This window comes from Peromyscus leucopus, chromosome 16_21 (genome assembly GCF_004664715.2).
Source record: "Peromyscus leucopus breed LL Stock chromosome 16_21, UCI_PerLeu_2.1, whole genome shotgun sequence".
NCBI lineage: Eukaryota > Metazoa > Chordata > Mammalia > Rodentia > Cricetidae > Peromyscus > Peromyscus leucopus.
In genome coordinates, this window is record NC_051084.1 from 9,650,824 (window position 1) to 9,676,014 (window position 25,191).

Sequence of the window (25,191 nt, forward strand, 5' to 3'; positions counted from 1 at the left end):
GAAAACATCCATCCAGGGTCAGCTCGCTGAACCCTGAGCTCACTGGTCACTCACAGGAGCCTGGGTGAGTCAGGGGATAACCACTGAGATACCCACCCCAGTGTGCATGTCACTCACACAGCTGCATCACTGCAGTCCCCTGCACAGCTCCCAGCAGCTCCACTCAACAGTCTTCTCTCCCTCAGGAACTGCAGCTGGTTTAACCCTGAGAGGGAAGTGCTACATTGTGTCAGCTCCATGAACCTGTAGCTTCTTGTGTTTCCTGAGCCTCCTCAGCTCCTCCTGGCTCCAGCAGGGATGTTTCAGTCTAGAGGAAAATTCACACCCTCACCTCCCTCTTCTACAGAAGCTCCCTTGATTAATACAACCTCAGGCCACATGCTGGTGTGTCGAGTGCAGCACCAGGTCCCCTCACACTGAGGTCAGAGTCACCTGAGCTTCCCCTCAGCAAAGCCCTCCCTCCCTCTCCACCTGCCTTTCTGCCTTTGATCCACGATCCTATTTATTTTTTATTCATTCATCAAACATTTATTGAGTAATGAATGTTTGCTAGGTCCCAGGCACTGGAAGTCACCATCCCTCACAAGACAAAGATGTCAGCATCAAGACAGAGATTGTCACCTTCTTCATCTTCAAACATCTCAGCTAAGCTCCTGGAGCTCCTGACTCTAGGTCACAAACCTAGAAGAGAAAACTGCAAGGCCGGAACCTGGAGCAGGGGTGAAGTAATTTCTATCTCTGGTGTTCCCACAATCTATTTTTTAAAAGATTTATTAGGGGCTGGAGAGATGGCTCAGAGGTTAAGAACACTGGCTGTTCTTCCAGAGGTCCTGAGTTCAACTCCCAGCAACCACATGGTGGCTCACAACCATCAGTAATGAGATCTAATGCCTTCTTCTGGAATGTAGGCAGAACACTGTACACATAATAAATAAATAAATCTTTTTTTTAAAGGATTTATTACTTTTATGCCAGGCGGTGGTGGCCCACGCCTTTAATTCCAGCACTCGGGAGGCAGAGCCAGGCAGATCTCTGTGAGTTCAAGGCCAGCCTGGTCTACAAAGCGAGATCCAAGACAAGCACCAAAACACCACTGAGAAATCCTGTCTCGAAAAAACGAGAAAAAAAAAGATTTGTTACTTTTACACTGATGAGTGTTTTTCTTGCCTGTGTGTATGACACCAAGTGCCTGTCTGGTATTCCCAGGGGCATTGAAATCTATGAAACAGGAGTTATGGATGGTTGTGAGCCACCCTGTGGGTGCTGGGATCTGAACCTGGGTCCCAGGCAAGCACAGCAAGTGTTCTCAGCCCCTGAGCCATCTCTGCAGTCCCTACACCATGTTTTATATGTTTGTTTTCTAATAAACTTAAATCTCCAGTAGACTCAAACCATAAATCCCTGAGTCACCACTGGGGGCAGCACCAGGATTCCCAGAGCCAGGGAGGGGGAGGGGACCTTGGGCAGAACACAGATCCAACAGGACAGATCTGAGATGAGATCTGTGGATCCCTCCTCTCTGCCCATCCTACAACCCGGGTTAGATTCTGAAAGATGGGGAAGGAGAGAACCTCAGGGAGGGGCCTGGAAGGAGGCAGGAGCCCAGGAGAGTGAAGTTCATCTCCTCAGCCCACAGTCTCCTGAGTGCAGTGGCTTAGTTGGACCTTGATGAGACAAAGATGGACACACACCTCTTAATGCTGTCACTCAGGGGCCCCAAGAGATAAGGAGGCAGGGAGACACACCAACTCCAGTGTCGTCCGTGTGACATGAACAATTATGTCAATAATAGTGGACAGGAGATACATGTCCCACGGGACTAAGCTCCCTGGAGGTCCCTGGCAGAGTGCCCGTGTTATGCCTCCTTCTCGAAGGAGACGTGCTTCACGGATCATGAGCTCCCTGGGCTATGGGTTCTGTATAACTGCTTTTCTGATAATGTTCTAATTAATCTATAAAACACAGCCAAAATTAATGAATGCTTGGGTTGTGAACTGTGGAGGAAAGGGGAAGCTGGACATGGACCTTATTTAGATATAGCCGAATGAGCTATTCCTTAAAGACCCCAAGCCGCTAGATAATAGAAAGTATAATAGTTCAGGCACTTCTAGGGAATGAACACTCACCCACTGGGAATCCTTTAGGAATCCCAACTAAAGTGATTTATGGCAGAAAACGTTATCTCATAGGAGGCAGATGATGGGCCCCTCCATTTAGGAAGTTCAAAATGGGAAACTTAAGGACTACAGCAGAACCCCTTCCCCTTACAGGCATAAAAGTATAAGAGTCCGTATTTCAGCAGGTAAAAAGGTTTTATATTAAAATAGATATGTGATAAAAGAACTAAAGAAAGACTTAGGGAGGATCTGCAGCATTCAAATTGGCTAAATGGGTCATGAGAACCAGAAAAGTAAAAATGAATAATAAACTAGCGAGCAGCTGAGATAAAGATGAAGGACACAGCTGCAAGAAGCCTACACAAGTCTAGGGACCGTACTAAGTTTAAAAAACATAGACTGCTCTTTGGGTCATAAAGTTCTTGTGGGTGAAGGGATGTGTCTAGCACTGATTAATAATTGTGTGCTTGCTGTTTTTTTAAAGATGATGTAATTGAACCGGGAGGTGGTGGCACACGCCTTTAATCGCAGCACTCGGGAGGCAGAGCCGTGAGTTCGAGGCCAGCCTGGACTACCAAGTGAGTTCCAGGAAAAGGCACAAAGCTACACAGAGAAACCCTATCTCGAAAAACCAAAAAAAAAAAAAAAAGATGATGTAATTGAATTATTGCCAAGCTCTTGTTGTTCCTTGTATGACTGGATAGTTTTCTTTTCTGTATATAAACTACTGATTTGCAGAAGTTAAATTGCAGCAGATTCAAACCACGTCTGAGTGTGTTGTCTGTCATTCGCTGAATCCTTGCCTTCCTGACTACCCAAGCCCTGGTTCTCCTGCGGTTGTGGTACTCCCGGTGGGCCAGTCCGTGGCAGCAGGGACCACTCACAGGAACAAGAACAGGCCTAGACCTCCATACAAACTAAAAAAAACAAGAAATAAACAGAGAAGATAGGGTGAAGAGCCATGGCCAGGTCAGAGCCCAGTCTGACCTGTCACAGCAGCCCTGGCTGCTCACAATCCCGGGGACAGGACAAGGCTCTGTCATCCCAGTGTCCCTGTGATCACAGACTCTCAGCATGTGGTTCAAGTGATGAAGAGAACAGAGCCAGGAGGTGACAGAGCTGAGGAGTGACCATGTCACAGCCAACAATGGACTGAGCTCCACCTGGGCACAGTCCTGTTCACACTCAGCTCCCACAGTCTCATCTTGTCCACCAGATACACACAACACAATGAACACAGATTCTGGAAGGTTCTCCATGATGCCATTTATTTCCTCCACAAGCTCTAAGTATTTCAATCATTTAATTTACCCGCCAATCCACCTGTCAGATCAAGGACGTGAACAACAAAGTTCACATTCAGATTCTTATTTTCAGTGGGGAGTCAGGGGCTGCAGCTCAGGGCAGCATGGAGGTGACAGGAGGGAGATGTCCCCTCCTGTCTGCTAGACCAGGAAGGTTGGCTGTGGAAGGGAACACAGGCAGTGCAGGGACAGGGTCCTGGTGTGCAGGGGGGCTGGGCTCCCCAGTTCTTCACATTTGAGCCCACAGGGTCACAGGGAACATCAGACACTGTTGCTGAGAGTGAACTGAGGGGCTCAGGACGTCACAGGAGAGACCTGAGCACATCTCTGTCACTCTGTTAGGACAGGCAGCTGTCTTCACGCTACAAACAAGAGTCATGAACAATCACTGTGAAGACAACATCCCAACACCCACCACTCACGCAGAGGTGATTCTGGAAGTCCCTGAACTCCAATCATGTCCACTTTCCCTCCCCAAATCAGTCCCCAGAGTGTCACCTTCACAGTCTGGGAGAGACACATCAGAGCTCTGGGCTCTGTCCCTGCCTGGGGCAAAATTATATATAGTCACAGGAAGGTGAAAACATGGCCTCTAGAAGATTTCACTGGAGGAGGTATTATGGGTTAGCAGAGCTCCCCAAATAACCAGCTTCATCCCAAGGGCCTCAGGGACAATCCTGCTCCCCACACTTACCTGAAGCTGGAGTATAGTTCCCTCTCTTTCCACCTGTGAGAAGAAAAGCTGTGAGAGACCAGGGAAGACCCGACTCTAGGAAGTTTCCAGAACTGACAGCAGACCCAGGTCAGAGACAGGAGCAATGAGGGGTGTGAATGTTTCCCATTAGTGAGGCAGAGCACACTTCTAAAAGGGGCTGAGAGAGAATCAGACCTGCCCTTTCCTACCTGTGTTTCTCCTCCTCTTCCTCACAACAGCCACCACAGCTCCAATGATGGCCATAGCTCCAAGGAGAACCAGAACAGCAATGATTGCCATAACGGTGACCATGGACTGAGGAGGCTCTGGAAGGGAAGGACAGGAGGGGAAGGTGAGGGTCATGACCCCAGCTCTCAGCCTTGACCCTGATCAGGGTCTATAGAAGGTTCCAGCATCCCCTGACCCCAGCTCTGCACCCACACCCTCCTTACCCCATCTCAGGGTGAGGGGTTGTGTCAGCCCCTCATGGACCACATGGCATATGTATCTCTGCTCCTCCCCGGAAGGCACCACCACAGCTGCCCACTTCTGGAAGGTTCCATCCCCAGAAGGCCTGGTCTCCACCAGCTCCATGTCCTGAGTCTGTTCCTCCCCATCCCTCTGCCAGGTTATGGAAATCTCAGCAGGGTAGAAGCCCAGGGCCCAGCACCTCAGGGTGCCATCTCCTTTCAGTGTGGGGTGATGGGTCACATGTGCCTTTGGGCGATCTGTGTGGAAAATTTAAGAAATCCCACAATTAACAAGATAAACTGAAATCTGCAAAGACAAAGTTAAACCAATGCTGACACTAAACTGTGTCTGTTTGGACAATTCTGTCATCACACTAGTGACCTCAGGTAGAGCTGGTCCCCTCATCACAGAACTGTACATTTTCTGGGGGGACTCAGTAGCTAAGAGGGAATCCACGTGAGCCAGCAGGTCAGCATGGTATTCCTCATGTGATGTTCTACAGCATTAGTTAGGTAGTAAAAGAATAGAAGGAATGGAAAATAATTAATTTATGTTATTAATTCATATCAAAATAAGAAATCCGGTACAAGGGCTACATGAAGGGTGCCACCAACTCCTGCTGCCACCACTGAGCACAACCACTGTGGCCATCTTGCTGACCAGCATAACTGTCTGTCCAGTGAACAGCCATCACCAAAGTGTGCAGCAGAAATGTGGTGAACCTCTGACACTCAGCCAGAGAAAATGACTCCCCAAGCCCTGCCTCTGGGGGACAAGATACAAGATATTGTCACCAGGACGCCTGGAAGTGTGCTGTGGAGCCCAGGGCAGCACTCCCTGGGACACAGTAGTGCTCACAGGGGTGTGTGGATCGTCCCTGTCACTCCTGTCCTGGAGCTGCAGAAGACCCTGTCTCTGAGGAAGTTCAATTCCTAATCCACTGAGGCAACACTGACTTGTTGGGACTGAGGGAGAGCAGGAGGGCTCTGGATGTTAATATGGCAGAAAACAGTCTAAGCTCACAGGAGCCTTTCTAGTGTAAAGGAAACACTGACTTTGTCTAATTATCCAGATTAGCAGAATTGTGTCCGCCCCACCCCCCACCCCTGGCTCCTGTGGAGACTGAAACAGATGATAACACGAGGCGGGGGGGAGGGAAACAGTATCACCCCAGTGAAAGAAAAAACAACCTGACTAAAAGCAAAATGACAACTTAAAAAAAAAAAAAAAAAAAAGGAAGGAAGAGAAAAAGAAAAAGGTCCCCACAATTTAGTATTCACCAGGGCACCCCATAAGTGCTCACGATGCCATTCTGGGAATAGACGTAATTGGGGTGTGAGGGATGCAACCTTACCCACAGGAATCTGGGAGAAACTATCTTTGGAAAGTTCTAGAAACTGTGGAACCAGCCTAGGGTAGGGGCGTCCATGTCTCCCATCAGGTAAAGGAGACTTCCGGTCCTGGCGTGTAAGGCTGACACACTCAGATGACAGGACTCAGTTTCCACAGACCCTGGTGTGGGCAGAGACCTTGGCCTGGAGAGGCCATGGCTGACAGCGGCTGCAGACTGCAGGAGCCACTGTGGTTAGGTCGGGATCTCCTCTCCCTCCTCTGAGACAGATTTGCAGCTGTCCAGGGAGAAGGCTGAGCCCTGGGATCAGTGCAGTCCCTGCCATGCTGGATCAGGAGACCCAGGGACACTGTCTGCCCTGAGACAGGGGCATGACACCAGCTGAGGGGTTTCTTCTTCCCCAGGACTGAGCCCCGCCCGAGGGCAGAGGGAGGAGCTGCCCGCGGCACTGCACCTGTGCGCTGCAGCGCGTCCTTCCCGTTCTCCAGGTGTCTGCGCAGCCACTCCACGCACTCGTCTTTCAGGTAGGCCCTGTGTCTCTCTGCCTCACCAGCCTGCTCGAACTTGCGCCGGGAGATCTGCGCCGCCGTGTCCGCCGCGGTCCACGTCGTCAGGTCGTCGTTCAGGGCGATGTAATCGCGGCCGTCGTAGGCGTACTGACTGTACCCGCGGAGGAGGCGCCCGTCCGACCCCACGTCACAGCCGTACATATGCTGGATGGTGTGAGAGCCTGCGGGGACCCCGCGGTCAGCCCCGCCCACCCGCGGTCAGCCGGCGCCACCCGAGGGTCAGCCCCGCCCCGCGGCCCCGCCCACCCCCGGACTCCCCTAAACCGAAAGGGAAACCGGGTCCCGGTCCCCGAGTCTCCGACCGAACCTCGGACCCGGGGGGACTCCGGCCCGGACGTAGGGACGTGGAGGGGTCGTGACATCCGACCCGCGTCACTCACCGCCCTCGCTCTGGTTGTAGTAGCCGAGCAGGGTCCTCAGGTTCCCTCGGAAAAGGTGCTCATGGCCCTTGATACCCAGGGGTCTGCCTCTCCCAATACTCCGGCCCCTCCCGCTCCACCCACGGCGCCCGCGGCTCCATCCTCGGAGTCTCCGCGTCGCTGTCGAAGCGCACGAACTGCGTGTCGTCCACGTAGCCGACCACGATGAACCGGGGCTCCCCGAGGCCGGGCCGGGACACGATGGTGTAGAAATACCACATGGAGTGCGAGCCTGGGGGCGGCGCGCGGTGAGACCCCGGGAGGGTGCGCGGGCCGGGAGGGGAGCAGGGCGCAGGGCTCGGGACGCGGTGGAGAAGGGCGGGAGGGTCTGGCTGGGCGACGCGGGGACGCGGCTTCCCCGGGGCCGCCCCCGCCCTCCCCGCAGAGTCGTTTCCCTCCCGACCCCGCACTCACCCGCGCGGGTCCGGGTCGGGGCCAGGGCGGCCGCCAGCAGCAGGAGCAGCGTGCGCGGAGCCATCGCCCCCATCTCGGAACCGGGGGGTCTGAGTTCCGCGTTCTGCCTGGACTTTATGACCGGTGACCGCGGCGACGCTGATTGGTTCTCCGGGATCTCGGCACCCAATGGGGGTGAGAACAGGACAGTTGTCATCAGTGTCCGAGGAGAAGGACCCGACACAGCTCAGGAGCTGGAGAAGTGAAACTGGGCACCTGGGGATCCCCAGCCCTGGGCTCCCACCCAGACCTCACCGCCTGGGGACTGAGACTTTGCTGAACCCTGTGCTGCGGGACGGAGCGCTGTGTGTCATGGTGTCTCTGAGCCGCCTAAGAACAACTGTCTCCACAGGTTAGTCAGGATGAAACCTAAGAGCACGAGTTTCCAGATAAAATACACACAGCACTTAAAATGAATATTCATGAAAACAGGTGCTGTCCGAGTCCTGGTGAGGGTGTGGGGCTGCCTTGGACACCTGCATCAGGAGGTGTCTGGAGTTTTCACAGCTCTGGTCAAGCACTTTTGACCCTGTGTTATCTGTGACTCTCTGTGCTGGAATCCCACTCTCCTTTGCTTTCACTTTCTACTTCAGTTATGTGTCGCTGGGATTTGAAGACATCAAGTTAACGTCCACAGAAACAAAAAATATATATATAAATTTATTTTTTTTCCACACTACAGAACAGGGATGAAACCTCAAGTCCCCAGTGTGTACCTCTGCCATGAGAATTACCTCTGCCCCGTGTCCACACTGCACAGGCCTGAGGAACTGAGGAGCCAGCTGTAATGAGACCCAGGGCTCCACAGGCCTGTGACATTCATCTCCTTCATCTCATCAGCTCATAAAGTGTGAGTGAAGGTCAGAGAGAGAATGAGAGGTCACAGGTTATGTAACTTCTACCACACCATCATCATTATTCTGCTTCATTATTAGTTACAGTTCCTGTCTCACTGTGATTTTTTTTAAGATTTATTTATTATGTATACAATGTTCTGTCTGCATGTGTCCCTGCAGGCCAGAAGAGGATACCAGATCTCATTATAGATGTTGTGGGCCACCATGTGGTTGCTGGGAATTGAACTCAGAACCTTTGGAAGAGCAGCCAGTGCTGTTAACCCCTGAGCCATCTCTCCAGGCCCCTCTCACTGTGATTTATTCACTAATGCAACTGTACCGTGGCAGTGTGTGAACACAGGGAACCATGGCGTGTAGACAGGAATCAGTGCCCTGCTGTGCTCGGTCTCCACGGGGGTCTCTTCCCAGTGGAGAAGGGAGTCTACTGTGCTGAGACAAAGACCAGGTCCACACAGACATCTCAGGACTATGGACTGAAGATCTGTGTAAAACACAACCACCTGGAGCCACAGAGGATCATCTGGGGAGAAACACTTGGAGTCTGAGTGTAAGCACCAGGCTGTGAAGACACGATCCTGAGTGAAGAGGGAAATAAAATCTCAATTTACAGATGAGATTCCTGAGCATCAGGCTTGGCAGTGCGAGCTGCCCCTTGCAGGTGAACACAGGAGCCTGGTCTCTGTGGGAGTCTGTGTGGTGCTTGCAGGCCAGTGCCTCTGCTTTAAAGAGAAGCATCTCTCCACTGCATCCCCAACATGCATATTTGCCATTGGACTTCCAGAAGTGACTTTTCTTCTAGAAGATCCAGGGAACCCTTCTTCTCTTCAGAAGAAGGAGGAGGAAGGTTGAGGAGAGAACTAAATGAGTCTGGCCTGTGAGTCTCTCCTGGTATTTTTCTTTTCTTGTCTTTTTTGTTGTTGTTGTTTTGTTGTTGTTTTGTTTTGTTTTGTTTTGAGACAAGGTCCGTATTCACAGCTCTGGCTATCCTGAAACTTACTTCGTAGACCAGGCTGGCCTTGAAGTCACAGAGTCCTGTAGCAGGCTTTATTTCAGAACACCAACCAGCTCCCAAATCATGACACAGAGACTTATTTTTAGTTACGAATGCCTGGCTTTAGCTTAAACTTATCTCTAGCCAGCTTTTCCAAGTCAAGCGGACCTGTTTCTCTTCATCTATGTTTTTCCTCGGGGCTTTTTACCATTCTTTCCTTCCTTCTGTGTGTCTTACTTTTCTGCTTCCTCTGTGGCTGGCTGGGTAACTCAAGAAAACCCAGAGTTTTCTTGAGTGAGAGAATCAGGAAATACTAGACAGAAGGATTTAGAGTGTGGAGATAAACAGATAGAAAATACAGGATAGCTATGAGAGGGCCTGGAACCTATTCCAAGGAGCCCTAAGCTCTTTATAGAAATGACAAGGGGTGGAGCAAAAGTCCTTCCTGCCAGCACAGCCAAGTGCAGACCATCTCGGACACTTGCACTCAGGCCTGTGGTCCAATCATCCTCTCTGTGTGGACCTGCTGGGTAAAGCCACGAGGAACCTGAAAACGGGCTCCCACACTGGTGACTCCTGACTCCACCCTTCACCTTCCCTTCATCCTTATTTTGGTCACCTCACCTTCCTGCCTGACTACGGTCAATCAGCATTTTATTAAACCAATTTGAGTGAGGAATCTTTACAGTCTATAAGAGGAGTATTCCACAGCATTTCCCCCTTTTTGTCTAATTAAAAAGAAGATTTTCGCTTTAACATAGTAAGATTATATACAACAGAAAGTTATTAAGTAAAAATTACACTAACACTAGCTAATCCATTTGCATTGGGCAAAATTAGAGGAAATATTTAATTATCTATCTTTTCTCTGGGAGCAGTTGTTCCCAGTTGGTGCACGGTGTGCTTATGGTTTCAATGGTTGTTAGGTTTGTAGAGGTTATTTTTTTTGTTTTTTGGGTTTTTTTTTTTCTGGTGGGGAGCAGGGAAAGGTGGCTGTCTGGTCTCTGGGACTCCGATGGGTAGGGCCTAGGGGCTAGAGACCTGATCTGTTGGTCTGGAAATGGGATCTTACCTGTTCTCAGTCGGTGAAGTGTTAACTTATGATACTGGTGATCTGGTTCGGTGGCTAGGCGGCGCCTTCTTCTGTATTCTCAGGTCACATTTTGCTCATTTGTCAACTCCTCAGCTGATTTTGTTTCCTCAGATTTCAAACTGTAGTGTTCTGTCTGAATCCTCTCCTGGATGGATTTCAGCTGAGCAGGGTAGTCTCACCAACACCTCCAAGTTGTTGGGTTTTACAGTTGTTGGGTTTCGCAGGATCAGCAGCTGGGCCCTGGGCCATCAGAGTGTTCAAATCCATTCTGGTTCCGTCCCACGGAGATAGCTCCTTCCCTGGGTGTTGGGATTAAAGGCATCCCTGTTCCAAGCTCTTGATTAAAAGCTTGTTTTCACTAACTCTTCAGCGTGTAATGGCTCAGTTTCTGGTCTTTATTGCAAATGTGTCTCTGCTGCTGCCCATCGCTGCGCCTGCCTGCCTCTGCAGCCCACCGCTTAATTATCTATCTTACCTTGATGAATCTAAAGTTTTGCATCTAATTTACTTTCTATTACAACTCAGGAAAACTATAATTATAACTATTTACTCTTTTTTGGGGGTGGGGCAGGGGTTTGAGACAGGATTTCTCTGTGTAGCTTTGCACCTTTCCTGGAACTCACTCCGTAGCCCAGGCTGGCCTCGAACTCACAGATATCCACCTGCCTCTGCCTCCCAAGTGCTGGGATTAAAGGCGTGGGCCACCATTGCCCGGTCTCTGTTTACTCTTAAACTCCATCAAAGACCCTTAAAGAGTGAAATGTTACCTAATGACAGGGACATCACAGTCACCAAGTTCCTCTGTAACATCGGGGCATCCATCTTTGGCCTATAGACCTATCACGTCTGACAGACTTTCCTGTAAAACAGGGGATTTTGAAGGACTGTCCTACCTTGTCTTGACAAAGTTCGGCAATCACCTTTCTTGTGTCCTGCTAATCCAGTTTGGACAGTAACTGTCAGCAATTGAAGCAAAGGTAATTTCTTTGCCCACATGGGTAGCTTTGCCATAAAGGAAACAAACTCCACACAGAGTTTCTTCAATGCCCATGTCCTTTTTTGGAGTATATTGGTGATGCCAGGAGCAAACATGTCTCACTGTCATGAAAAGCCTGTTATTAAACATTTTAAGTGCCATATTCTGTAGGTGTTTGAAGATTATCTATCTGAAATATATCTTTGTATAACTAGAAATCATAACTAACATGACTATAAGTTTGACTATTATAGATGAATAAATTTTTTTGTTTATTTTTTTCAAGACAGAGTTTCTATGTGTAGCTTTGGAGCCTGTCCTGGAACTTGCTCTGTAGACCAGGCTGGCCTAGAACTCACAGAGATCTGCCTGCCTCTGCCTTCACAGTGCTGGGATTAAAGGTGTGCACCACCACTGCCTGGCCTTATTAATCTGTATTTTCAATTATATATTACATTTTTAATTGAGCTGTAAAAACACAATACCTTAAACAAGAGTAGAAATATACATACAGTATAACAGAATTAACTTTAAATTTGTATCAATCAACTAAAATCCATACCAATGTAAAATATTATGCTAGTCCCCATCCTTAATGTGGGAAAGATTTTTCTTTTAATATTACTTAACTCTCTTTTTGAGGACTTTCAGGGTGTCTTACCAAACCCGATCACCTCTCAGTTTGTCTGCAGCTGGCATGACTTCTCTGTCCATGCGGTCATGCCATGCATTGGAGTAGCAAATGTTGTTTTTAATGAAATCGCAATCATTCAATTTTCCCAATACAAACTCAGGACCCAGATGCTGGGTTGAAAGCCTGCCAGCTCAGAGAGGCAGAGAGAGCACCCGGCTGACCTTCCTCCTCCACTGTCATCCCAGAAAAGACCTTTCTCTAGTGCCTTCTCAGACAAAACATCTCCAACTGAATGTCCTTCCCTTCTACTTCCTGTGTGTCTCTCTATTTGTCTTCCAGATGCCCTCTTACTCTCTCAATATTTTTTAATTCTATATTTGCTTCCTGTCAGCTGGTTCCTTGCACTGTCTCTGGACATCTGGTTGACTTTATTTAATCCTATTTACAATATTCAAGCAGAAAACTCTTGAATAAGGTGTGTCCTAGGGCTGAGCCACACCACAGCTAGAAACAGGTTTTTCCAGTAAATAACTCACAGTGTGATCAAATAATCTGCAGCAGTTTTCTTTTGGTTTGAGTTTTTGTTTTGTTCTTTTAGACAGGATTTCTCTATGTAACCCTGGTTGTCCTAGAAATTGCTCTGTAGAGCAGACTGACAGGAAGCCATAGAGATTCTCCTGCCTTTGCCTCCGGAGTGCTGAGATTAAAAGCATATAACACCACTGCTGGTTATGTTATATACTTTTATCTTGTTTGTTTAATTTACTTCCTTTTTCCTGTGCTGGAGAACAAATCCAGGGTCTTATTCACTTTAAGGAAGTCACACTGAGCCACATCCCCAGCTCTGTGATGAGTATGTATGTGTGAGTGTGAGTGTGAGAGTGTGTGTGAGTGTGTGTGAGTGTGTGTGTGTGTGTGTGTGTGTGTGTGTGTACAGGTGTGTGTATGTGTATGTGTATGTGTGTGTCTGCATGTGTGTTGTGGATTCAGGTTACTGGGGATTGATCCTAGTGCCTTGAGCACACCAGCTAAGCATCTTACCACTGAACGATAGCTCCATCCCTTCTTGTAATGTTTTTAATTTAATTTTTTACTTTATATGTATGAGTGTTTTGCCAGCATGCACATATGCATGTGGTACAGACAGAGGCTAGAAGAGTGTGCCACATCCCCCAGAACTAGAGTTCTGGGTGGCTGTAAGCCTTCCCATGGGTCCTCTCTAAGAGCAGCAAGTGCTTCTAACTATGGAGATATCTCTCTAGCCTACTTTTTTCTAATTTTTGCTTTGAGATGATGTCTCATTGACTTTCACAGGCTGGCCTTGGATTCACTTGCCATCCTCCTGCCTCAGTCTCTCAAGTAGAATGGAAAGCATTACAGCAGACAATTCCAGGCCACAGGAGCTGGAGGCTGGGACTGTACACTTCCTCACCCCTCAGAGGAACAGGAAGCTGAGAAGCCACCATATTTCATAGCATCCATCACAGGAACCAGGTGAAATCCAGCCTGTTTCCACCCCAGTGTCCTTTAACAGTGAACACAGGAGCTGGACTCTGCCTGCTCCCCTAACACTGCCTCCCCAACACTGTCTCGGCACTTCTGTCCCCTGCATAGCCTGTCTTGTCCCTCCCACACCTGCCCTCCTGCCCTCTAAGGACCTCAGCCCTTCACAGCCCTCACTGGCCTTGCAGCCTTCTCTCCTCTGGCTTCCTCTGAATGTGTCCTCTCTGGGGCAGCACCTCCTCTGCAGCTTCTGAAGTGAGAGATGTTTGTTTACTCACAGGGGAGAGTCCTTTCCCTGCTCCTGATTGCTGCCTCCTCAGGTCCTTCTCCTCCTCCTCCTCCTTCTCCTCTTCCTTCTCCTCCTCCTCCTCTTCATTCTCCTCCTCCTCGTCGTCTATACAGGGATGCTGGCACCTGTCTGTCTGTCTTCTCACTGATTCCCAAGGTGGCCTCTCAACAACTTGATGACTTTGCCCCCAAGGACCTGCTTCACTTCTCCTCCTCCACCATCCTGTAATCACACTGTTGATCTATCAATGGAACCATCCTGTGATCACACTGTTGATCTGTCAATGGAACCATCCTGTGATCACTGTTGATGTATCAATGGAACCATCCTGTGATCACACAGTTGATCTATCAGTGGAACCATCCTGTGATCACACTGTTGATGTAGCAATGGAACCATCCTGTGATCACACTGTTGGTCTGTCAATGGAACCATCCTGTGATCACACTGTTGATCTGTCAATGGAACCATCCTGCACTGTGCTTTCAGCCCTCACCTGGACCTTCTATCCAGGAGTTTGTTGATTGCTTCACTGTTGTTATTGTGTGTGTGTGTGTGTGTGTGTGTGTGTGTGTGTGTGTGTGTGTTTTGTTTTGTTTTACTACAGGGTCTCATGTAGCCCAGGCTGGCCTTGAACTCATGATCCTTCTGCTGCTCCTCAGGCGCTGAGCTGAGTTACAGGCCTGTGTTACATCTACTCATAAGGACGTTTTGAGTTAATTCCCAGGAATCTGAGTATATCCTCCCCAGCATGTGCTCTCAGGGACTGGTTCTTACTCTCTTATTTCCCACCTCCTCCTCCTTATATTATCTCAGCTGTGGTCACTGTGCTGGGGTTTGTAGGGAAAGTGCTGTTTTTAGAAACCTTATACAGAATTATTTAGATGTAAAACATCAAGTTATCCCACCTCATCCCTGGTTTAAGAACTCTGTTGAGCCAGACCTGGAGTCACAGCTCTGTGATCTAAGCTACTTAAAGTCTTGTGGCAGGAGGATTAAATGTAATACTGACTAGGCATACTGTATGTTCAAAACTAGTCTAAGCAACTTAGTGAGATTCTGACTCAAAAGAAGATGAGAAATGAAGCTGAACATGGTTGATAAACCTTTAATCCCAGCATTCCTGAAAGCAGAGGCAGAAGGATTATTTATGAGTTTGAGGCCAGCCTGGTCTACATTGTAAGTTTCAGGCAAGCTAAAAGTTGTGGTTGTAATTATTATTAATATTATAAAACAGGAACAACAAAAAACAAGTTAAAAACTAATCGTCTTTCCCCGTGGGATCTGGGAACAAACTCAGGTCACCGGGCTGTGCAGCAGGCACTCTGCCTGCTCAGTCGTCCCTCTGGTCCACACTCAGCCCATCTGCAGCAGGAATCGTGATCTCTCTGCTAATGCAGAGGCTCCTCAGACCAGGGCTTCTCCTGTCACAATCAAGCTGTCACCTCAGCACTGACTGAAGGACACCTGAGGGCCCTGGTCACTGGGATGAACCTGAGACCCAGACACATGCTCTGGTGATTGTCCCTGCTCAGGCCCCGGGGAGGCTCCTGGGATCTCTGTGCTGTGTTCTGGGAGTCAAACACCACAGCAGAGTCTGTGGAGTCCAGGTCTGTGCCTCTGCGGGGAGCTGAGGGGTGTGCGGCTTAGGAGGGCTGGGTGCAGGGGCCAGCTTTAGTGCAGGTGACAGGAAATGAAAGTTAGTAATTTATAGATGTAACCAACTGTAAATAAGAAACACAGAAACAATGCAAAAGAGAAAGCCGAGAGGTCAGAGCTCAGAGCTAAAATCTCACCCTTCCGCCTGCGGTGTCCCAGCTTCCCAAATGAGGGCTCTATTTCCTGTCTGTTCGTCTATTTAAAGAGACAGAACAAGCCATAGCTATCTCACCTCACCAGTTCCTCAGCTGGTCCTGTTTCCTCAGACTGGAAGCTTCTGTGTCCTCATCCCAATAGCTCTCAGCTGAACTGTGTTGCTCCAAAGCCTGAAAGCTTAACCAGCCAAATGCTTCTAGTTTCTGGTCCTCACACCTTATATATCTTTTTGCTTTCTACCACCACTCCCTGGGATTAAAGGCTGGCTTTCTGGGATTAAAGGAGTGTGTCACCACCATGCTTGGCTATTTCCAATGTGGCCTTGAACTCACAGAGATTCAGAGGGATTTCTATCTCTGGAATGCTAGGATTAAAGGCATGTGCCACCACCGCCACACTCTTGCTATGGCTCTAATAGCTCTGACCCCCGGGCAACTTTATTTATTAACATACAATCAAAATCACATTTCAGTATAATTAGATTACCACCACATTTCCCCTTTTCTATTTTAATAAAAAGAAAAAAAAAGCAAAAGGTTATGACTAACAAAAGAAAAACTATATACAAAAGTACAATAACTATATACAATATATACAAATAATAAATACCTAAACAGGTATTGGACAAATTAGAGAAAATAATTCCATTATCTATCCTATTTTGTTAAATCCAAGATGTATCTAATGCACTTTCTATCCTAATTAATTTTCAACTATAAGTAACTAATCTTCAACCATAACTAACTAATCTTCAACTCCCTCAGAGACCCAAGAAGGAAATAATATTAGCTAACAAAAATAAAAAACAGGAAGTGCATGCAAGCAACTTCCAAAAAATTTGTGAGTTGACAGAAACAGCCAGCTGCCTGGGCAGTCACCTGAGGTTTCTCCGCAGTGTTGGGGCATCAGCTTCAGCCTATAGGCTTAGTGTATCTGACAGACTCATTTGTGAAGTAGGATGTACACAAGGTCAACAGTTCAATCTCACATTGGGTGAGAGCAGTCCACGTACCAGAAACACCTGAATTCCACTAGTGTCCTGTCATGATTCAGGATTTTAAATTCTGGAAATTGTTGACAGTTTTTAAATTCAGCTGTCCATTCTTCTTGTCTGTGTATATATGGCTTCATCTCAGCATCCCCTTCTTCTCCACATCCCTTTATTAAATGCCAATCTACTTTTGAGAGGCATGAGCTTTCAGCTGCTGTTCCATTGTACAACAGAATCCATCGGCCCTCTGCCTGTTAAGCTGCCTTCGAAGAAAAGGGCACCGTACCTTTTCCGGATGCGAAGGCCACTTCAGGGATGGGGCCATATTGTCCTGGCCTCAGAAGATGCCTTTTGATAAAGCCATAACCACATTTGTTTTGGCAAGAATCAGTAGTCCCTTGTTTCGTGTTCTGTCTGTCCATTTTGTCCTGTTGATTCGAGGATACTTTGTTGTCCAGTGGCTAACTTTTGCCACAAGGAAAGTTGACTCCATATGCATTTTCTTCAATGCCCATATTTTCTCTGAAGTAGATTAGTACTGCCAGGAGCTGACATGTCTCAAAAAAGAAAAATTTTCTAAGTTATTAAAACATTTTAAATGCCATATTCTGTAGATCTCTGAAGGGTTTGAAGATGACCTGTCTAAAACATCTCTGCTCAATTTTTAAAACATATCTAATATGACTACAAGTTCTATTGTAATGTCTAACTACTAACTTTCATTTCTTTATATCCTAGTAGTTGGTAATAATAACATTCAAGGATCAGAAATTTGTATTACATTGTTAAATGAATGGTATAAATACAATTAGAAATATACATATAGCATTTTCTAACAATATCAGTTTCAAATTTGTATACAATATAAAACAATTCAATCCAATGTAAAGTATTAGTAATTGTCTTTTTCTTTTCTTTCTTTTTTTTTTAAACAAGAACCTTAAATCTAATCTCCTTTGCTTAGCCTTTTTCTTATCCCTTGACAATAACTTGTAACCAACCCCCCTAAATACTGAAAATTATCCCAGACCCAAAACCCATTAAAAGGACCAAAAAACCACCCAACCCACACCACCTCTTTGGGAATGTGGGCGACGTAGTCTTAAAATTGCTTCCTGCTGGGTATGGGCAAAATTTTCTTTATCCTTGTAGTTCAAAGCTGATCTGTGGATGATGTTTGTCAGCTTAATGATATTATTATTGTCCACGTGGAATTGTTGTTGTTGTGGGGCCCCATCTTCTTTCTGGAGACTTCAGTTGATGTTAGGCCTGGCCGTGATTTCCTGCAGAAAACTGATAAGAGACTCGAACACAAAGACATATATATGCAGATAATTGAAGCCTTTTTTCTAGAATTAGTTAGTACTCTATATGACCATTCATATCTTAACAAAGTTTAAAATGTATATATATATATATTAATCTTGTAAATTTTGATATAAAATTTATACTTTGAGAAAAGTTTAAAGAATCAGAATAGAATCAAAGAGTTGAGATTAGTAATAGAATAGTCCCTTAATTAATTTTGCTTTTGTCCTGTACCATAGCAGAAGATGGCTCTTATTCTGGCATGATACAGGGAGTTTGCATTTTCCTTTTAACAACATGCTTGATTTTAAAGAAGGAGAGAGCCATTCTCCAACTCCAAAGTCAGCTTTAAATTTTAATTGAACTGGGACTGTTAGAAAACCAATAGTGTTAAATCTTTAGAGAAAAGCAGAAACAAACATTTAGGAAGACATAAAATTTTTTAGATAATATATACCCATACACCGTTTCACTCGGTTTCTTGGGATAGATGATTTGTCTCTTTTCTTCAGTTGTCTCATTTGTCCAGTGTTCTTCACATTCCTTAACCTTCATTCTCCTAAAAGACAAAAACAAAAACCTTTCCCCAAGACTAATTTTGGGGATGTTCCTTTTTGGAAAGTTATTATCTGATTAAATGAAAAGGCATGTGTTACTGGTACAAGTTAGTTTAAATTGGATGTCCATGCAGATTGATGAACTATCACCTCCTCAATTAAGAGGTCTCTCTTGTTCAAATCGAACCTTTATCAATTTTGATAGTACCCACAGCTTAGCTTCTCCTGTAGAGACAAAAGCAAAACCTCGTCCCCAATATAATACATACCCTGGTTTCCATTCTGAGGTCAGCACATCCTTAAAGTATATAGGCTGATTTAATTCTGTAGTTTTTTCTATTATCCAATGTCTCTCTGCAGCTGTTGTTCCTTTCTCATTGGCATTCAGAAAATTCAAAGTTAGAAGAGCATTATGCAGTCTATTTCTGGGGGGTTTTGTTACCCATTTCTGTTTATTTAGCATATCCTTTAGAGTTCTGTTTGATCTTTCTATAACTGCTTGACCTGTAGGATTATGTGGTATGCCTGTAATATGCTTTATATTGTAATAAGCAAAAAACTGTTTCATTTTAACAGAGACATATGATGGAGCATTGTCAGTTTTGATTTGTGCAGGTATACCATGATGGCCATAACTTCTAGCAAATGAGTGATTACAGAATCAGCTTTTTCAGAACTCAAAGCAGTTGCCCATTGAAATCCTGAATAAGTATCGATAGTGTGGTGTACATATTTCAATTTTCCAAATTTTGCAAAGTGAAACACGTCCATCTGCCAGATTTCATTTCTCTGAGTACCCTTTGGGTTACATCCTGCTGGTAATGGCGTTTGATTGTAGAAGAAACAAGTAGGACATTTCTTTACTATTTCTTTGGCTTGTTGCCAGGTTATGGAAAAATCCTTTTTTAAACCTTTACTATTGACGTGATGTTTTTTATGAAATTCTGAGGCCTCCAGCACATTTCCTATCAATAATTTATCAATCTCATCATTGCCTTGTGCTAGAGGGCCTGGCAGACCAGTATGGGATGGAATGTGAGTTATATATAAAGGATGATTCCTTTTCCTGATTGTATCTTGTAATTGAATAAATAGTGAAGTTAATTCTGAAGCATCAGGATAAATTCTGCAGTCTCAATATGTAACACCACTCTTTCAGCATACTGAGAGTCAGTTACTATGTTGAGAGGTTCTGAAAAATCCATTAATACCAACAGAATAGCATACAATTCTGATTTTTGAACTGAATTATACGGACTTTGAACCACTTTACTTAAATTTTCTGATTTGTAACCTGCCTTTCCTTCTTTGTTGGCATCTGTATAAAATGTACGAACTCCAGATATGGGTTTTTGCCGTACAATTCGAGGCAAGATTCAATCAGCTCTCTTTATAAGATCAATTCTATTGCTTTTGGGATATTTGCTGTTAATTTCTCCCAAAAAATTACTGCAAGCTCTTTGCCAAGGTTCACTTTCTGTCCATAATTTTTCAATGTCTTCCTTAGTTAATGGTACGACAATTTCTGCTGGGTCTATGCCTGCTAATTGACGAAGTCTCAATTTTCCTTTGTAAATCAAGTCAGAGATTTTTTCCACATAAGTTTTTAATTTTTTATTTGATTTATTTGGTAAAAATATCCATTCCAATATAATATCTTCCCTCTGCATTAATATTCCAGTAGGAGAACGCCTAGAAGGTAAAATAACCAAAATGCAATCCAGCTTTGGATCAATACGATCCAGGTGCCCTTCATGCACTTTCTTTTCTACCAAGGCTAATTCTTTCTCAGCTTCAGGTGATAATTCTCTTGGACTATTTAAGTCCTTGTCACCTTCTAAGGTTTTGAACAAATTAGTCAGTTCATCATTTTTTACCCCAACAATAGTTCGTAGATGAGAAATATCTCCAAATAATCTTTGAAAGTCATTAAGAGTCTGTAGTCTATCTCTCCGAATTTGCACCTTTTGGGGTCTAATTTTTTGTAGCTCTATTTTATATCCTAAATAATTAATAGAATCTCCTCTTTGTATCTTTTCAGGAGCAATTTGTAATTCCCAGCAAGGCAAAATTTTCTTTACTTCTTCAAACATTATTTCTAAAGTATCTGCATTTGAGTCAGCTAGTAAAATATCGTCCATATAATGATAAATTATAGATTTAAGAAATTTTTTACGTATCACTTCCAATGGCTGTTGTACAAAATATTGGCACAGAGTTGGGCTATTCAACATTCCCTGAGGGAGGACCCTCCATTGAAATCTTTTAACTGGTTGAGAATTATTATAAGTAGGCACTGTAAAAGCAAATCTTTCTCTGTCTTTTTCTTGTAAGGGTATTGAAAAGAAACAGTCTTTTAAATCAATAACTATGAGAGGCCATCCTTTTGGCAACAGAGTAGGCAAAGGCATCCCAGATTGTAGAGAGCCCATCGGCTGAATTACTTTGTTAATTGCTCTAAGGTCTGTTACCATTCTCCATTTACCAGATTTCTTTTTAACAACAAAGACAGGAGAATTCCAGGGGCTACTTGATTCTTCAATATGCTGAGCATTTAACTGTTCTTCTACCAGCTCTTCTAAAGCCTGGAGTTTCTCTGTTGTTAAAGGCCATTGTTGGACCCATATAGGCTTGTCTGTTAACCATTTTAAAGGTAGAGCTATTGGTGTCTTTGGAAGATCATCAGTTATTGTGCCCTGTTCTTGTATAATATGGATGGCTGGTGACCACTCATTAGAATAATAACTTCTAATATTTCTCTCAGTAACATGTGTTAGGTTATGATTTGTTTCTGAGATTGGAGGGATGTTAATCTGAGTATCCCATTGTTGCAACAAGTCTCGACCCCACAGGCTCATAGTTATGTTAGCCACATATGGTTTTAATTTTCCTCTCTCTCCTTCTGGACCTATACATTCGAGCCATCTTGCACTCTGTTTCACCTGAGATAATGTCCCAATTCCTAACAGTTGAACGTTTACCTCCTGAAGAGGCCAAGTTGGATGCCAAAATTCTGGTGCAATTATGGTAACGTCCGCACCTGTGTCTACCAGACCAGACAACAAAACACCATTTATTTTTATCATTAATTTTGGTCTTTGTTCATTAATAGAAGTTTGCCAAAAAAATTTCTTTATGTTTTCTCCTGAATTTTCTATTCTCTCTGTTTCATCAACCTGACCAGCATGATTTATTCCAATAGGCATTTGGTTATTTAATCGCTCCCAGAGCAGGCATTTCCTCTATGGCTGCAGGAAAGGTTTGAACTGGATTTGCACTGGGGGCCTGCGCGAGGCCCCTCTGGGAGTTTCCTGAAGACTGATGCAAAGGATTACCCTGTCTGTCCTTTGTTGATCTACATTGGTTGGTCCAGTGTTTTCCCTTACCACACCTTCTGCATACTCCAGAAGGAAGGGGCATTCTGTTGCCATTGTTCCTTGAAGAAACATTGTTTCTGGGAATGACCTGTCTACAGTCCCTTTTCAAATGTCCTTGCTTTCCACATCCAAAACATCTAACATTCCTCAGACCTTTTGAAATTACTTCTCCTACCCACGTATCATCATGCTCATCAACCTCAACATTAATTGTTTCTCTAATCCAATCTTCCATAGGTGCAGATCTTGCCCTTAATGGCCTGATTATTCTTTTGCATGCTGCATTCGCATTCTCAAAGGCCAAAGATTCAATTATTGCCTTACCAGCTTCTGAATCCGAGACCATTCTCTTTACTGCTGAAGCCAGTCTTTGTAAAAAAATCTGTAAAAGACTCTTTTGGGCCTTGCCTCACCTTTGTAAATGACTCAGATTTTTTTCCTGGTTCCTCAACTCTGTCCCATGCATTCAAGGCTGCCGTTCGACATAAAATTAGGGTTTGGACATCATATAAACATTGTGTTTGTGCTGAAGCATATTGGCCTTCGCCAATAAGCTGATCCTGGCAAACTTGTATTCCTTTATCCCTCCATTGTTTTTCTATGTTTTTAGCCTCCTCCTTAAACCAAGTCAGAAATTGAAGTCTCTGGCTGGATTCCAGAACACCTTGTGCAAGGTCCCGCCAGTCCTGTGGTATTATCCTATTATATGTTGACCAAGAGTTTAACATTTGCTTTACATATGGGGAATGCATGCCATAAGATACTATTGCATCCTTAAACCTTTTTAAATCCAACATTTCAATTGGACCCCAAGTATTTTGTGTAGCCATCATTTGATCAGGCATCTGCTGTACAGTTACAGGATAAATTAAGGGTGACTGTGTGAATACAGGCTTTCTCTCTACAACCTTATGATCCAAACTTGAACCAACTTCACTGTTAATTTCTTCTGTCTGAATTTTTACAGGTTTAACAGGTTTTTCTAAAGCTGTTATCCTGGCACTTAAATCGACTATCTTTTTAAATAGTAAAATGAGAATAAGCATGGTGATAAACTGCATAATTCGATCAACACTAATCTTCTCTAATAGTTGTTCCATTGTCAGACTGCCTAAAATTTCAAACAAAACCCAATTTTCTTCCAACGTACACAGAAAACCCATTTTTTTTAATGTGGAAAAAATTTGTCGCTTAAATAGTTTCCTTTATGACTTACCAAATCTGCGTAGAACAGTAGAAATCCCAGCGAATTAAATCTGCGTAGAACAGTAGAAATCCGAGGGGATTTTCAAAACAGCCACCTAGTGTCCCAGGTGTAAATCCAAAGAGAGAGAGAGAGAGAGAGAGAGAGAGAGAGAGAGAGAGAGAGAGAGAAGAGAGAGAGAGAGAGAACAAGAAAGCGTAGCTGGCTAAAGTTTAAATGCAGCCACATGTTCCCTTTTGTGCCTAGTCAAGGCTTGGGTCTGGCTTCCTTAAACTCCGACCACGTGCGTTGGCTTCACAGGCAGGGCCCTGTTCGGCAGGGCAGGTCTGAGTTGTTTGTAGCTCCGGCTTTAAGCAAGCTGCTCACAGACCTAGGCCCGGGCTAGAAGCTGCCGCTTGGGCTAGGAAGCCGGCAGCTCAGACTAGGTAGCCGGCAGCTCTGACTAGGACGCCGGCCGCCCGGTCTGCTGCCCTTGCGGGAAAGCGGACCTGCCGCCAAGCCAAGCGGTTTTTAATGGATTCTTGTCACGTTGGGCGCCAGATATAGATGTAACCAACCGTAAATAAGAAACACAGAAACAATGCAAAAGAGAAAGCCGAGAGGTCAGAGCTCAGAGCTAAAATCTCACCCTTCCCCAATGAGGGCTCTATTTCCTGTCTGTTCGTCTATTTAAAGAGACAGAACAAGCCACAGCTATCTCACCTCACCAGTTCCTCAGCTGGTCCTGTTTCCTCAGACTGGAAGCTTCTGTGTCCTCATCCCAATAGCTCTCAGCTGAACTGTGTTGCTCCAAAGCCTGAAAGCTTAACCAGCCAAATGCTTCTAGTTTCTGGTCCTCACACCTTATATATCTTTTTGCTTTCTACCACCACTCCCTGGGATTAAAGGCTGGCTTTCTGGGATTAAAGGAGTGTGTCACTACCATGCTTGGCTATTTCCAATGTGGCCTTGAACTCACAGAGATTCAGAGGGATTTCTATCTCTGGAATGCTAGGATTAAAGGCATGTGCCACCACCGCCACACTCTTGCTATGGCTCTAATAGCTCTGACCCCCGGGCAACTTTATTTATTAACATACAATCAAAATCACATTTCAGTATAATTAGATTACCACCACAGTAATTGTCCAATGTCACCCTGAGGTGGGGACCGCTCACTGGTAAAGTCACACTGAGCTTTGGTCTCCAGCACCCATGTAAATCCCAACACAGTGAGACCCTAGTCTTGGCAGAGGCAGGAGGATGCAGCTATTCTGATTGAACTAGGGAGCTCCAGACTTAGAGAGATGTCATGTCTCAGAAAATAAAGTAAAGTAGAGGAGCTGGAGCAACGGCCCTGTGGTGATTGTGCACACAGCTCTTGCAGAGAGAGGACCAGAGTTTGCTTCTAACATTCAGAAGGGACGGCTCGCTGCTGCCTGTCACTCAGTTCCAGGGGACCCAATATCCTCCTTGACACTGTACTATGTACACAAACCCACATCAGACACACACATGCATTTATCCATAAAAACAGAATATTTAAAATTTAAGATTGAGCTGGAGAGATGGCTCAGAGGTTAAGAGCACTGGCTGCTCTTCCAGAGGTCCTGAGTTCAATTCCCAGCCACCATGTGATGGCTCACAACTGTCTAATGAGATCTGGTGCTCTCTTCTGGCAGGCAGAACACTGCATAATAAACAAACAAACAAACAAATAAATAAATATTTAAAAATAAGTTTTAAAAATTTCAGGTTGAACTTGGCGTGGTGGTCAGGCTTTAATCCCAGTATTCAGAAGGCAGAGGCAAGCAGGTCTCTGTGAATTCAAGGATACATGGTGAGACCCTGATATATAAATAAGTAAATAAGGTTGAGAAATGCAGGAAGACATGTGACTGTGGCTGCTTCCAAACCACAACTGTCCTTGTGCCCTTGCACACGCACAAGCATGCTCTCACATACAACTATACATCACCTCTCATATTGTGCAATAAAGTGCTATTTCCTGCATGAGGCAGGAGGATCATTAGTTCTAGCCCAGTCTGCTCCACAAAGTGAGATCCTGGACAGGGCAGGTAACCTGGTGAATCTGACAAAAAACAAAGTGAAGGTGATATGGTGACTGATCCTGCCATGCCGGCTCTCAGAAAGCTGAGGCAGAAGGATTGTATGGAGTTCTAATCCAACCTGGGCTACATAGTGGGTTCAAGTCCAACCTGGGCTACAGTGTGAAACT

General features: G+C 45.2%; 1 long non-coding RNA gene and 1 pseudogene across 1 annotated transcript; one reads left to right on the plus strand and one right to left on the minus strand.

Annotated features, from left to right (window-relative positions):
- Positions 1-3,358: 3,358 nt before the first annotated feature.
- Positions 3,359-7,550, minus strand: LOC114688792 (annotated as a pseudogene).
- Positions 7,551-7,610: 60 nt separating this feature from the next.
- On the plus strand, positions 7,611-8,435 carry LOC119086752. Its single transcript, XR_005090105.1, has 3 exons — positions 7,611-7,730; positions 8,061-8,228; positions 8,395-8,435. It is a non-coding gene; the product is annotated as an uncharacterized LOC119086752 (long non-coding RNA).
- The last annotated feature ends 16,756 nt before the right edge of the window (positions 8,436-25,191 follow it).